The sequence below is a fragment of the Orcinus orca genome, chromosome 4 (genome assembly GCF_937001465.1).
Source record: "Orcinus orca chromosome 4, mOrcOrc1.1, whole genome shotgun sequence".
Lineage (NCBI taxonomy): Eukaryota > Metazoa > Chordata > Mammalia > Artiodactyla > Delphinidae > Orcinus > Orcinus orca.
The window spans coordinates 143,898,061-143,912,589 of NC_064562.1; positions in this window are offsets into that span (position 1 = coordinate 143,898,061).

Genomic DNA, 14,529 nt, shown 5'->3' on the forward strand with positions numbered 1-14,529 from the left:
GTTACCCTGACAGCCCAGCATTTGGGTGTTCATTTTGGGGAAGTCTAATTAGATCAAATCCAAACAAGGTTTCCCCCAGTCTCACCATGCTACAACAAGGGACTTTGCTTTCTTGAGAGCATCTATTTCTAAACAATTTTGCAGAATTAAAAGTGCAGGTGACATTTTTACTTAATCATCTGAAAAAGAAAGACTGGTGTAAAATTAGGCTTCTTTATTAATTTACTTCTGTCTTATCTATTATTCATCCTAATTCTTTTTGCTGACTTTGGTAGTAACTGGTTTGACCACCTTCATCTGGTAAAAAACATACCTCTTTTATTTCTCCAAATAGTTGTTTAAGAACTCATTCTCCCTTATTGCCATAAATTCCAATATCTGAAAGCCATGCCTCTTCCTGTACTTATCAAGATGCTGGAAGATTAGTTATCACAGTGAGTTTGTTCCACTGGAATAAATGATCCTGCATGAACCTGAACCCTCTGTCCTTAGCCAAGGCTACTCCTGTCTTTTAGGTATATTTTCTTTGGGGTCACTTTTCCTCTTTTTTTCAACCAGGAAACATTGGTTTGAGAAACTCTAGCTTACCTTGATATATGTTCTATATTTTAATACTTAGTAAGAAGGATCTATGTGTTTTAAAAATTTCTATCAGCAGTTCTGGGATTTTCAAGTAATTTAGACATTGTTTTCCTCCCTAGGTGTATTGTGTAGAGTAAGACTTTAACCGGGCCACTACATAATCTAGTACAAATCTCTGCGTGTTTAAATGGGATACAAATACTAAATGAACATATTTAATGGGGATCATTTAGCTAATCTCTGTCTGAGAAAGGAAAGTCTAATGCATAGGGATTCACTTAATCCAGTTTGATAGAGAAGGAATGATGCTTAGGCATCCAGTTAAATTTCAGGAAAGCAAAGTCCTTTAATCTTAAGTCGACTCAAGTTTTCCCCTTGGAAATGAAAGAACACTTTCTTTGCCATGCAAATTTTGAGTCGCATCCCATTGTATTCTTAGATATTGATCATCTTTAGAATTATAGAGGTTTTTTACTTACCTCCCGTAATATGTCTTGACTGTCCTTCATCAGAGATAAAATTATTGTATCTGACCTACTTCCCATGTTATTGGATGATGACTGTTATTCTTTATGATATCGTACATCTATCATCTGTCAAAAATGCTTTAAAAATTTAACTTACATTCAGGGCCCTAATTTCATAGTTTTTAAAATTCATACCTGTGAGCAAGAAGAGGACATTGGCAGAGTTTCAGTACCTCAGAGAAAGGAATCTGGCGATGAGGGTATTTAGAAGATTTTATGGTTGGCTCTCAAGTGGAATAATTGTGACCTTTCAGGGCAGGGAACTGTGAGCTAGTAGTTAAAGACATAAATAGAATGAGGTGAAAGTCTAGAAGCCAATTTTGATAAGCCATTGTTTGTTAAGGGAGCTGTTTACCCAGGTGAATAGAATATTGCTTCAGATAAATTGATCTGCAAGAATTTCCTGAAGCAAACAGTAAAGTTATTTATTGATTTACAGGTGGGGTTTTTTTTGAGCAAAAATTTTTTGGAACAAACAACCAATTCATTTTGACTCAGTTTTTCTGTTTCTTAGTTTTAAGAGCTGTAACACATAACTTTGGGTTTTAGTACCCACTCACCACTGTCTGTGTTGTCTCGGTGTTTTGAATTTTGTAAGAGATTGGCAGACTTTTTCTGTAAAGTGCCAAACAGAAAGTGTTTTAGGCTTTGGGGTCCATACAGTCTCTTGCAACGATATAATTTTACTTTTAGCCCCAAAGCAGGCATAGACCATATGTAAATAAATGTGCCTGTCTGTGTTCCAGAAAAGCTTTATTTAAAACAGTAGATAGGGCTTCCTTGGTGGCTCAGTGGTTGAGAGTCCGCCTGCCGATGCAGGGGACACCAGTTTGTGCCCCGGTCCGGGAAGATCCCACATGCTACGGGGCGGCTGGGCCCGTGAGCCATGGCCGCTGAGCCTGCGCGTCCAGAGCATGTGCTCCACAACGGGAGAGGCCACAGCAGTGAGAGCCCCGCGTACCGCAAAAAAAAAAAAAAAAAGTGGATAAAAGGTAGCATTGCCCCAAGGCATCAAAATTCTAGAGGCAATTTTCATGACCTATGCATACATATATGATATACATGCATAACCACCCACCAAGACCAAGTAGAGTACCTCTGATTAAGTGTACATGCGTATTATTCAAATACTGCTTTGGCTGGCACTCACCTAAACCTCTCTTTAATCTACTTTCTTATCTGTAATAAAGCATAATAATTTTGTAGGATTTTTATGATGAGTAATTAAGATAATGTTAAAATATATGAATTAGTCTATAATTTTGGTATTATTTTTTCACATAAATCAATGGAAATGATTGAGATCAGTGGGTTTTGAATGTCTTAATGTAATCTACATTTGTTTTTGATATGTAAATTGTGGGGAAAAGGTATTTTTACCTTAAATATTTTTCTTCACAAGAAGGAATATAAAAATTACCATAATCCTAATTTTCAATACAGTACTAGAGATAATATCTCTAAAGAGGTAATATTTAAAAATAAGTACTCTAATAATGACAATAATTATTAAGTATATATGTAAATGTTTCATATCAGATAGTTTATTAGGTCAGACTTTCTGACACCAGGAAGTTATTGGTTGCGCGAAAGATATAAGGGGGGAAATTCCTGTTAAGCATTGAGGAGAGAGCAGATATAAGTGTAGGGAGCCTTCAGTCGGCAGTGCAGTTCTGATCCTTGTGAAAGGAGAGGAAGAAGGAAGGATTGGGACAGATTTTCTTTCAACCTACAGCACAGCTCAGTTTTAGTTAGCTTTGGACAGACCAACGAGGAGTCCTCAACTTAAAGTCTTCTGCAAGAAGAGTCCTAGGGTTCCTAAGAATGTTTCTTGCACTAGTACCCTCACCAGTGTCCAGGAGCAGCCTGAGGAAACATGGCCTCAATGCAAACACAATCATACAATCGGATGGGCCGCAGCTGGGGCTGCACATGGTCTTTGTTCCCTGAAGCAGGAGTTCTAAGTGGCTACCACAGAAACCGAATATTTACATATGAAAAAGGAGAAACAGAAAACAAACAAAACAAAACCCTGAAATGATAACCTTTAACATCCATTAGATGACGTGAGTGCTAGGTTTCATACTTTCCTAAAGACTTCATCATTGTATATACACAAATGGGTGCACATGTATGCATAATCTCTATTTAAGAATTCTTCTATAATAGTAACATTGTGTTTTACGTAATCCTGATTTTCTTTTTAAAAATCAACTTAAAAGGAGACGCTAAAATATTCAGCTTTAATTTTACCAGTAGATTTTTAATGTTCAGTAATCATAATGTTTAATTTGTGATGTTCTTAGAACTTTAATTATGAAGCTAAATTGTACTAATACCCATTAGGTATTTCTTAATTGAAGGCACATCATATGTCTGATGTGGCAGCACTAATTGGTGTAATTAAATTCTAATATGCATCAGTAGCCTAATTTTAAAAAGTGAATAAAAAGCAGATAGAAATAAGTCAGTTCTTGAAACTGCATAGCTGTAAAATACATAAATGCATTTGCATGTGTAACACACACATTTATTCAGAACAGACAACCCATCAATTATATTTCAACTTAATTTTACCAGATAATTTTACCAGAGTGAGAACGACTGGTCAGGTAAATATGCGTGTGAATTCAGAAAGACAGTCATTAAGTTCAAGAAGGACAATGATTTTTCTCTTTTACAAATTCTTATGTAGGTCAAACCCTGTGAGAGTAAGTACGTTTCTTATTGTATGATGTTTTGGATGAAATTACAACCCACCTGCAAATCACATTACTGGGTTGTTCAAGCAGGAGGTGGATGGATCAGTGGTGAGCTCCTGCTCTGCTAAAACATGTTCCAGAAACATCTAGAATGAGCATTTTACGTGTTCAAAAATGACCATTCATTTATGCTCTTAGATCTTGGGGTTTTTTTTTGGCACGGCTTGCAGGATCTTTGTTCCTCAACCAGGGATTGAACCCAGGCCCTGGTAGTGAAAGCTCAGAGTCCTAACCACTGGACAGCCAGGGAATTCCCTTATGCTCTTAGATCTTAATTGTTCAATGCAATATATATAATTTTAAAATAAGTAGAGTAATTTCAACTGTACATTTTCTCTTGATCACTTTATTTAAATTAGTAATGGAATATATAAATATTTATTTAATTATATGACTTAAAATATAGAATTAAATTATAAATTATTTTAATTTCATTATTTCAGGAATCCTCTTCTTAGAAAAAAAATTTTTATTGTAAAAATTCATATAGAAATTTTTATTCAGATACAAACTGAGATTCTGAGCACAAATCCTAATATCATTACCAATTTAATTCATAATCATTTAAATAATGGAGTACACACCTGGAATGCATTTTCTTTTTTATTCAGTTTGAGAATCTGTAAAATTAACCTAACTGGATATAGGCTCAGAGCCAGCTTCATGTTTGTGTGACCTGTGCAGTCACACAGGACATGATGGGTATAATGACCTCATATGTGGTTTAATGCTCTGCTGTCACCATCTTGAAATTCTTAATAGGTTTTGAGCAAGACACAATTGCTCATGTTCATTTTGCACTTGGCCCCAAAAATTGTATAGCTATTCCAGTATTTTCTTATAAACAGACATTTAAATGTAGTGAAGATATGGAATACTAATGCTTGAATACTCAAAAGAATTTGAAAGGGTATTTTATTTTGGAGAGGTAATAAACAAATTTAAAAAATTACAAGATAATACAACCATTCTTGAAGACATTTATTATTGTTAATTTTGTAAATACAGCGGCTCACTTTCAGAATGTTTGCAGAGAGAAGCACTGCCCATTTACTTTGCTACTGTACTTTGAATTGTTGATAATAATACATTTCAAAAGGAGATTTTTTTTTTTTTTTTGCGGTACGCGGGCCTCTCACTGCTGTGGCCTCTCCCGTTGCGGAGCACAGGCTCTGGACGCGCAGGCTCAGCGGCCATGGCTCACGGGCCCAGCCGCTTCTCAGCATGTGGGATCCTCCCGGACCGGGGCACGAACCCGTGTCCCCTGTATCGGCAGGCGGACTCTCAACCACTGTGCCACCAGGGAAGCCCCTCAAAAGGAGATTTTTAATGAATTTAGGTATACTAACAGTTATTAGTTCTCTCGTGGCTATCCAGAAGAAATAAATATTTTTCTTTGATTTGCAAAAATATTAAAGTAGTTCTAAACTAATCTGCATTTTGATATTGGTCAGAACAACTTACTGGAATCAGGAAATCACCAAAGCACCACACAAAATAAACCTATCACAGGTTACTGTTATCAGTAACTTGTAAGATTCTGGAAAAATAAAGATGCTCTGCTCTAATGACCAAGATATTTAAAAATGGAGTAAGTAAAGGAAACATACTTATAGATGAGGTACTACTGAATTAAAAATAAATAAATACCACAAACAGTACAATTACTAGGTAAATCTTTCTTGGTGGCTGATAGTTTTACTAGTGTTGCTGTTTATACTTCACCCATTTCATGCATATGTGAAGATAACATTCACAAAGATAACAAGTTCAGATGAATAAATCAATCCATTAATACATTAATCAGCTGAAGTCAGAGCAATGATAAGATGTTGAGAAGGAAATAATTTGAGAAGAGAGTGAATATTAGTAATAGTTTTTTATTTTGGGGTTGCTTTTCACTTTGAAGAGTGGTTCAGGGAGTGTTAACATAGCAAAAGCAATATCATAGTTTTCTAATAAATTCCAAACATAAAATATATCTTAATTCTATGGGAGAAGTGAAATGTTCCATGGAAATATTTTAGAGATGGGAAAACCCAGACACAGATTGGAATAAAAGGACTGTTTAAAGTAAGCTGGAGACAGGGCTTCATCTTTGAATGGAACACTCTTTCCAATAAGCCAGTGATTTTCACAATTTTCTAACACATTTTTTTTCAAACCATATTTAACCTAGAAGCAGAAACAAATAAAAGACACAAAATTAGAGCTAATTTTGTTGAATCTGGGTTGTCTCCACAGAGCACAGTTAGAAAATGATTACATTCAGCTAAACATATGCAGTATTCCTGTAAATTTCAATGCAGTAGAAAAAAATCTATAAATAATATGAAACAACTATGACATGTTAAGCATAACAAACATTCATTGTGTTTACTTAACAGAATAGTCCTCTATTAATTATTTGAATGTGTTAAAGTTTCACTTTAAAAATAAGAATGAAATTAGAACACTGCCTAACACCATATACAAAAATAAACTCAAAACAGATTAAAGACCTAAATGTGAGGCCAGACACTATAAAACTCTTAGAGGAAAACACTCTATGACACATCACATCAAGATCCTTTCTGACCCGCCTCCTAGAGAAATGGAAATAAAACCAAAAATAAACAAATGGGACCTAATGAAACTTAAAACCTTTTGCACATCAAAGGAAACCATAAACAAGACCAAAAGACAACCCTCAGAATGGGAGAAAATATTTGCAAATGAAGCAACTGACAAAGGATTAATCTCCAAAATTTACAAGCAGCTCATGCAGCTCAATAACAAAAAAACAAACAACCCAATCCAAAAATGAGCAGAAGACCTAAATAGACCTTTCTCCAAAGAAGATATACAGATTGCCAACAAACATGAAAGGATCCTCAGCATCACTAATCATTAGAGAAATGTAAATCAAACTACAATGAGGTATCACCTCACACCAGTCAGAATGGCCATCATCAAAAAATCTACAAAAAATAAATGCTGGAGAGGGTGTGGAGAAAAGGGAACCCTCTTGCGCTGTTGGTGGGAATGTAAATTGATACAGCCACTATGGAGAACAGTATGGAGTTTCCTTAAAAAACGGAAACTAGAACTACCATACGACCCAGCAATCCCACTATTGGGCATATACCCTGAGAAAAACCATAATTCAAAATTAGTCATATACCACAATGTGCATTGCAGCTCTATTTACAATAGCCAGGACATGGAAGCAACCTAAGTGTCCATCAATAGATGAATGGATAAAGAGACTGTCAAACAGAGAGAAGTAAGTCAGAAAGAGAAAAACAAATACTGTATGCTTACACATATATATGGAATCTAAAAAATAAAAAAAAAAAGTGGTTCTGAAGGACTGAGGGGCAGGACAGAATAAGGACACAGACGTAGAGAATGGACATGAGGACATGGGGAGGGGGAAGGGTAAGTTGGGATGAAGTGAGAGAGTGGCATGTGCATATATACTCTACCAAATGTAAAATAGATAGCTAGTGGGAAGCAGCCACATAGCACAGGGAGATCAGCTCGGTGCTTTGTGACCACCTAGAGGGGTGAGATAGGGAGGGTGGGAGGAGATGCAAGAGGGAGGAGATATGGGGATATATTTATATGTATAGCTGATTCACTTTGTTATACAGCAGAAACTAACACACCATTGTAAAGCAATTATACTCCAATAAAAATATTGAAAAAAAGATACCCATGGAATAAATAAATAAAATTATTATAGAATTTACCCTCAAAAAATAAATAAATATAAAGTGAAAGCAATATATTTCACTAAGAAAAAATTACAAATGTAGCAAAAAGATGAGATATATACCTGTAATCATAACTTCCAAGTACACCAATTTGGATTTATACAAGACAGTTTTCTATGTGTCCAAGCATTATGAGACTTTTCATTAAGTAAAATCCTTATAAGCTCTTACTTTGAATGATGTTCCAGGAAGTTGCAGTCCCTTAAGTCATCAAAATGATTCTTGAAGTTACTAAAAATATTAGGTGAAGTATAATATTTTAAAAGTCACAACTTCTTGTTCTCTTCAAAGAGCCTGTCAGGAATGAAACTCTGTGCATCGTGTTCCTGTTTATCTCTCACCTTCACATCATCTATTATTATACTTTTATTGCCACATGGCTTTGTATCTCCACCAGAATTACTCTCCTATCCTCCATCTCACATCTTGATAGGTCTTCTGGAATGCTTGTGCTCTGATTAACAAACGATTCCATATTTTCAGTGGAAACTGGAATCCAGTGTGCCTGGAAAATATAACCTCAGTGACCCTTTCAGCAAGATGCTGTGTTTTGCCCATCCCAGCTTCACATACCTAATGGGGAAGAGGTTGGGTATCTTATGTTTTTTATTTTAATTTGTAACTTCCAGGCTGTTATTGTTCTGTCTTTCTGCAAATGAACACACAAATATTGCCAATGAACTTTGTGCTCATATTGTTTATGACATTTATCTGTACCAAGCTTTCTATTTCTGTGTGGTCTTTCAAACTATTTGGTCTCTTTCCACAATGACACTTTTGCTTTTAGCTTTCAAAGACATTCCCTCAACTGAAACTGCATTATTTTCTACTAGTTTTAGTTTAATTCTCAACTTGATAACTCTTCAAAATCTTACCCCTCAATTTCTTGAACACCACATTTGTAATAACTTTCCTTCTTCCTTGTTTTGGAGAGCAAGTGTTTCTTGACATTTAAAAAATAATTTAAAATATTTTTACTCTTCGATCATCTCTACTGACCATTTCATCCATCACCGCTTGTTCAAGATTTGCACTAGCTCAGATTTTTGACCTCTTGACGATTGTCAGTCTATGGACTCCACTATCTTTTCTCTCTCCTGTAGACTTCTCATTATTTCTCTTCCCTACTTGTCCAGGAAAAGTTGCATATTCCATCATTATAATTACCCGAATGATAGGGTCTTAGAAAAATAAATTTTTGTAGGATGTACATATCTAATGAGAATATGTTGCTAACTCCAGTGGTTTATTTTAGTCATTTTCATGTTTATTTCTCCAGTGCAACTTTGTAAGTAGCTGTTACTTTGGATTCTGTGAATCTATCCCAGGTTACTTAATTTAATTCCTAGATGTACCTTTCATATGCAGTGAAACAAGTGCAATTGCTCAATTATTCCAGTTCAATCCAGTCCTAAGATTTTCTGCCTATATTGTGCTGAATTTTTTTCATATTTCTAGATTATAGCTTTCACTATTCTGTAATATTTATCTTCGACATATTTGTTACATCTGTGGGAATACACAGGCTATGTCATCCTCTTAAAACAATATCTAAACACTGCTAAGAATGTGTAACTTTTGAGTTGAATGCTTCATTTTTGGGGTAGAAAATTATTTATATATTTTAAATATATTTTACAACATTATTGAAGAAGATAGTCCAAATCTTATTTCTATAAAATTAGATAAATGTCTATTAAGTTTTCTTCTTAATGTTAAATCTGAAATTGTAAAGAATTATTATTTATATTCAATCCTCCACTAATCATTAACTCAAAGAAAATTTACTTATTTTAGCATTGAAAGTCTGCCTTGCTTGTTAACTTTTATAAGTGGCTTGAAAATGGTAATTAAAATCTCATCTAAGCTCAGTTGTAAAGAATTCTGTAAGGTGACATTTAATTCTTACATTCTGAACATGACAGTGACTGTTGTTTTCTCTTGGAAGTTTTCAAGACCATTTTCAGAGGTACATGATAAAATGACAGTATTTGAGAGAAAAAAGGAAAACAGCAGATCTCAAAGTTTAAAAGAGTATGTTATTCCTCAAGTCCAGAATTGTTTATTTTATGTGTCTTTTTAAGTCTCTTACACATGTTTCTATTAGACTTTTTTTTAATTGATTTTTAAAATTCTGAGGCCATGAATATAACCTGTTATGTTATATTCTACAAGCTATTGTTTTGATTTTTAGATCCACAATATAGCATGGATTTGATTTTATGACAATATGTGTTAGGAGACGTAGTAGGCTAATATGATTTTCTGCTGAAATTCATTTGATTTACTATTATAAAAATATACTGAGTTGCCAAGATAAAAATCTTAACTTCTATAAATCTTACTATATAAAATAAAATATAACATCTCCCTCAATAAATTAATATCCCATATCAGTTTTAAAATATTTCCAAACAATTTTTATTTTTACCTTAGAAAATGTTAACTGGTATGATTTTTCCTATTTTATTTTCGTGTTTTCTTTTTTGTTTGTTTTTGTGTTTTCCCCAGATGTCTTTTTCTTTAAGCAAATGTAGGGAGGGTAGGCACCTCACATCCTAGAATTATGGTGTAAAAATAAACTTTGTGTTATTTTGTCAAAGCGTTTTATGTTGAGTTGATAGAAGACAGAAAGTGGGAAAAATGCAAAATTAGTTCAAGAACTTTGAGGAAAAGTGTTCTGTCTAGTTATGTCAACCTTTTTATCTTAATTAAACTTTCCACAGTGAGGTTCCTGACAAGGCTGAATAGCTGGCAGAAGTCCTGGACTTCATATTAACTTTATGCCATATGATGTTTAGGCTATTGACTCAAGTACTGGAATAAAGCCATTTGGAGTTTAGAGAATAATGATAAATTATATGAATTTATGCTTATAATTGTAATTTTATTGTCCACATGTAGGCACTGTAGGGATATACTTGCAACAGTAAAGCATTGGAAAATATGTGTGGGTTTGGATATTGACCTACTGTAGCAAAGCAGAGAAGTAACAGGTATAGACTACTTCCCTCTGCTTATTATTTAGAACAGATCAAAATCCCTTTGAAATGAGGAAACTCTAGAGATATTGAAATGATTAAATTGGTAAATATTTACATCTCAAAAGGAAGATGATGAGAAATTTATTACAAATAAGACAGGGAGGAGCAGACCCAAAGGTATAATTAGATTTTTTTAAATGACGGTATCTATTTGCAGCTTTGAGAAAAGTCTATACTACTGAAAGTTGTATGTTTCTGACCAAATTTTTCTATACCAGAATTTATTTTACTTCTGAATTTGATTTGATTTTTAAATCAATTACACAAGTTACCTCACAGTTGAATTAACAATTTATTGTTTGTTTCTCATTTGTATTCTTTTCTCTGCCAATCAAACTACAGATAGTCCATTTCCTAGCCCAGCTTTAGTCATAATATTGTAGGCAACTATTATACAATTTGCCAGTTAATCAATACATTTATTTTACAACAAATACAAGATGAAACTTTGCAAAACAATCAAAAGAACATAAGAAAGAAAACTTAAGCAGATTCATGATCAATGCAAAAGTTTTTAAATATTCTCAACATTTTGTACACTTTTTCTCAACATTTTGTACATTTTGTACACTTCCTCAAATAAATACATCAGTGTTGAATGTATAAAATTAATGTGGAATAAATTACAAATAAAATTTTTACCTCCAAATAATAAAAAGCAATTTAAGTCTAGTTCCTATTTAATCTTAACCATAAAACTTTGAAAATGTTGACAGCACATATTAAATTTTCAAATTTAAAATTAAGACAGATTGCATTAATACTATTATAATTTTGAACACTGGGCATTGTTAATTGAGCTTTATTGAGATATAATTCACATAGAAAAACTAGGAAATGTTAAGAACTTTTTGCTTTTTGTACAAACCCTTTGAATAGAATTCCAATCTGCATTTAAATTTGGCATGATTTTTAGCTGATACATGACTCTTTCTGAATTATGGTTTTCTCAGGGTATATGCCCAGTAGTGTGACTGCTCGGTCGTATGGTAGTTCTATGTTTAGTTTTTTAAGGAACCTCCATACTGTTCTCCATAGTGGCTGTAATCAATTTACATTCCCACCAACAGCGCAAGACGGTTCCCTTTTCTCCACACCCTCTCCAGCATTTATTGTTTGTAGATTTTTTGATGATGGCCATTCTGACCGGTGTGACATGATATCTCATTGTAGTTTTGATTTGCATTTCTCTAATGATTAATGATGTTGAGCATTCTTTCATGTGTTTGTTGGCAATCTGTATATCTTCCTTGGAGAAATGTCTATTTAGGTCTTCTGCCCATTTTTGGATTGGGTTGTTTGTTTTTTTGATATTGAGCTGCGTGAGCTGCTTGTAAATTTTGGAGATTAATCCTTTGTCAGTTGCTTCATTTGCAAATATTTTCTCCCATTCTGAGGGTTGTCTTTTCATCTTGTTTATGGTTTCCTTTGCTGTATGCTTAATATTTTATTAATATCAATAAATGCATTCATTTGGTAACAAGATTTTGACTTGATTTCTAAATCACTGACCTTAAATGAGAAATTTCAAAATAGGGACCTTCAGAAATATTATCATTTAGAGCACGCTTTGCTTTAAACAGTCTTCTAAAGTTGTTCATAATGTTCACTCCATCATATTCTGGCCTTCTCCATAGGAAAAGCAAATGTAAATCTCCCAGACAGCAGAGAACAAACTTAGAAAAATGAAACTATTTTATAGTAGCTGTACTTCTACAATGCAGCTCTAAACCAAACTGTCACTTCAGTTGCTTCACATTCTTAGCAGAAAATATTTACCTTCTAGCTTTGAGCATGAGAAAAAAATAAGTTTATCAGTTTTCATAAGGAGGAAATCCATGTATTAGTCAGATTCATTAAAATAAACTAACGGTACAATTAAATAAAGGTTTAAGTACTGTTTACAATGTTGTTGAAGGGGTGAGAAAACACAAGAGAGAGTACAGAATGCTTGGTTAGTGAGAGTGGATGTTTTTAATCCCCCCTTGGCTTACAGGGCCACTGGCAGGGCAAGTTAACTGAACTGCAGAAGGAGACAGTAAGCCATTTTGAGAGGAACAAAAATCTATACTTTAGGGACAAAGCTAGTCACTGGTTGGCAGCCAGAGTCTAAAATATCCTAATCTTGATCTCTGCCTTCCCTCAAATTTAATCATATGCTCTACCCCATTGAATTCACCAGGCAGCCAGAGGAAAAGGGAGCGCCTGTTGATAGAGTCCATACCAAGCAGCTTCCAGGACAGAAAGTACAGGGAGAAGTGAAGACTAGAACTGGGGGGGCAAGCAGGTGTCCAGGAAGAATGATATTTGTGTTGTTCATTTGACCTCATTTATTGTAGTGTGCTTATTTTACGTTTAAGAATATTTCAGCTTTCTTCTTCTATATATTCGTTTAGTCATTATTCAGTGAGAGATGATCACATATGTATTATTTATTTCAGTGATGTCATTTTTAGCTTTTCTCTTTTATTTTTCTATGGAATCAACAACTTCTTGCATCCCTTCAGGATACTAATTATACTCATTTGGAAGTCCTCTTACTGCTCTTTACTGTCATTCCTCTGCTTTTGTATAGATCCTTCATTTGTTTGTTTTATTTTATCATTTTAGTTTTAAATTTTGCCCTCTGTACTTACAATGTTGACGTGTCTCAAGATAACTGTTGATTTTTCTTTTAGACTTTGCGTTTACTTTTAAAAGGTGAATTTCTGCCAGACTCCTTGTTTTTACTGAGCAGTGTGCTTGATGGAGGACAGATTTTCATGCTTTTGTAGCCCACACTTTGCCTCATTTTCAGTAGGAGCTTTTTCTGTCAAGGAAGGAGGCCATGCCCTTTAGGCAATGTGTATCTATATACATTGCCTGCTGATAACTGCTCTTTATTTCTGACGCAAGTTCCCACACTTAGTACACCTATGTAATATATGACTGACACTTTCTTAAACAAAACTCAAAAATCAATAGGCATAAGAAAAATCTGATTCATTTGACTGCATTCATTTAAAGTCTTCTCTATTAGTAAAAAAATCATAAACAGATTTCAAAGAGAGTTGATAGACTAGGAGAAAATAATTAGAACATGTGACAAAGGATTACAGTAGGACATCTGTACATCATTTAGGAAAATAAAAATATTTGAATAGAAAAATGGTAAAAGCATATGAATGGAAGAATCAAAGCAGTAGGTTCAAAGACCTCTAAGTGTATCAATCATCAGGTAAAGCAAATTAAACTTCTGAGGTACATTTTAATTGGGTATGCAAAAGAACAGATCACTATGCATATGGCTGATTCGCTTTGTTGTGCAACGGAAACTAACACAGTATTGTGAAGCAATTATACTCCAATAAAGATCTATTAAAAATAAAATTAAAAGAATTCTTGTCAAAAAGTATACTAATTATAAAACTGATCATGTAAAACACATTAGAACACAGATTTCTTTTATTTGACATATATTTATGAGAGAAATTCTTGTTATTGCAATAGCTGTAGTTTATTTGTTCACTGCTCTGTAGTATTCCATAATTTATATTAATTACAGTCTTTCTATTTTATTTTTATACACGTTTGGGTTGTCTGCAACGTTGAATGCTTAGGAACAAAGTCGATGTGAAAATACTTGGCCATATGATCTGAAGAATTTATGCATACATTTACCTAGGGCATATAACTATCCAAGGAAGTTTAGAGGCAAAGACATGTGGATGTTTATTTAATTAGAGACTGATAAATTCTTTTTTCAAATCAGTTATATTAATTTACACTTCTTCCTATGGTATATGAGATTTCACAAAATCATATTTTTCATCCATCAGCTTAGCAAAAAATGTAAAGTTTAATAATATCAAATTGC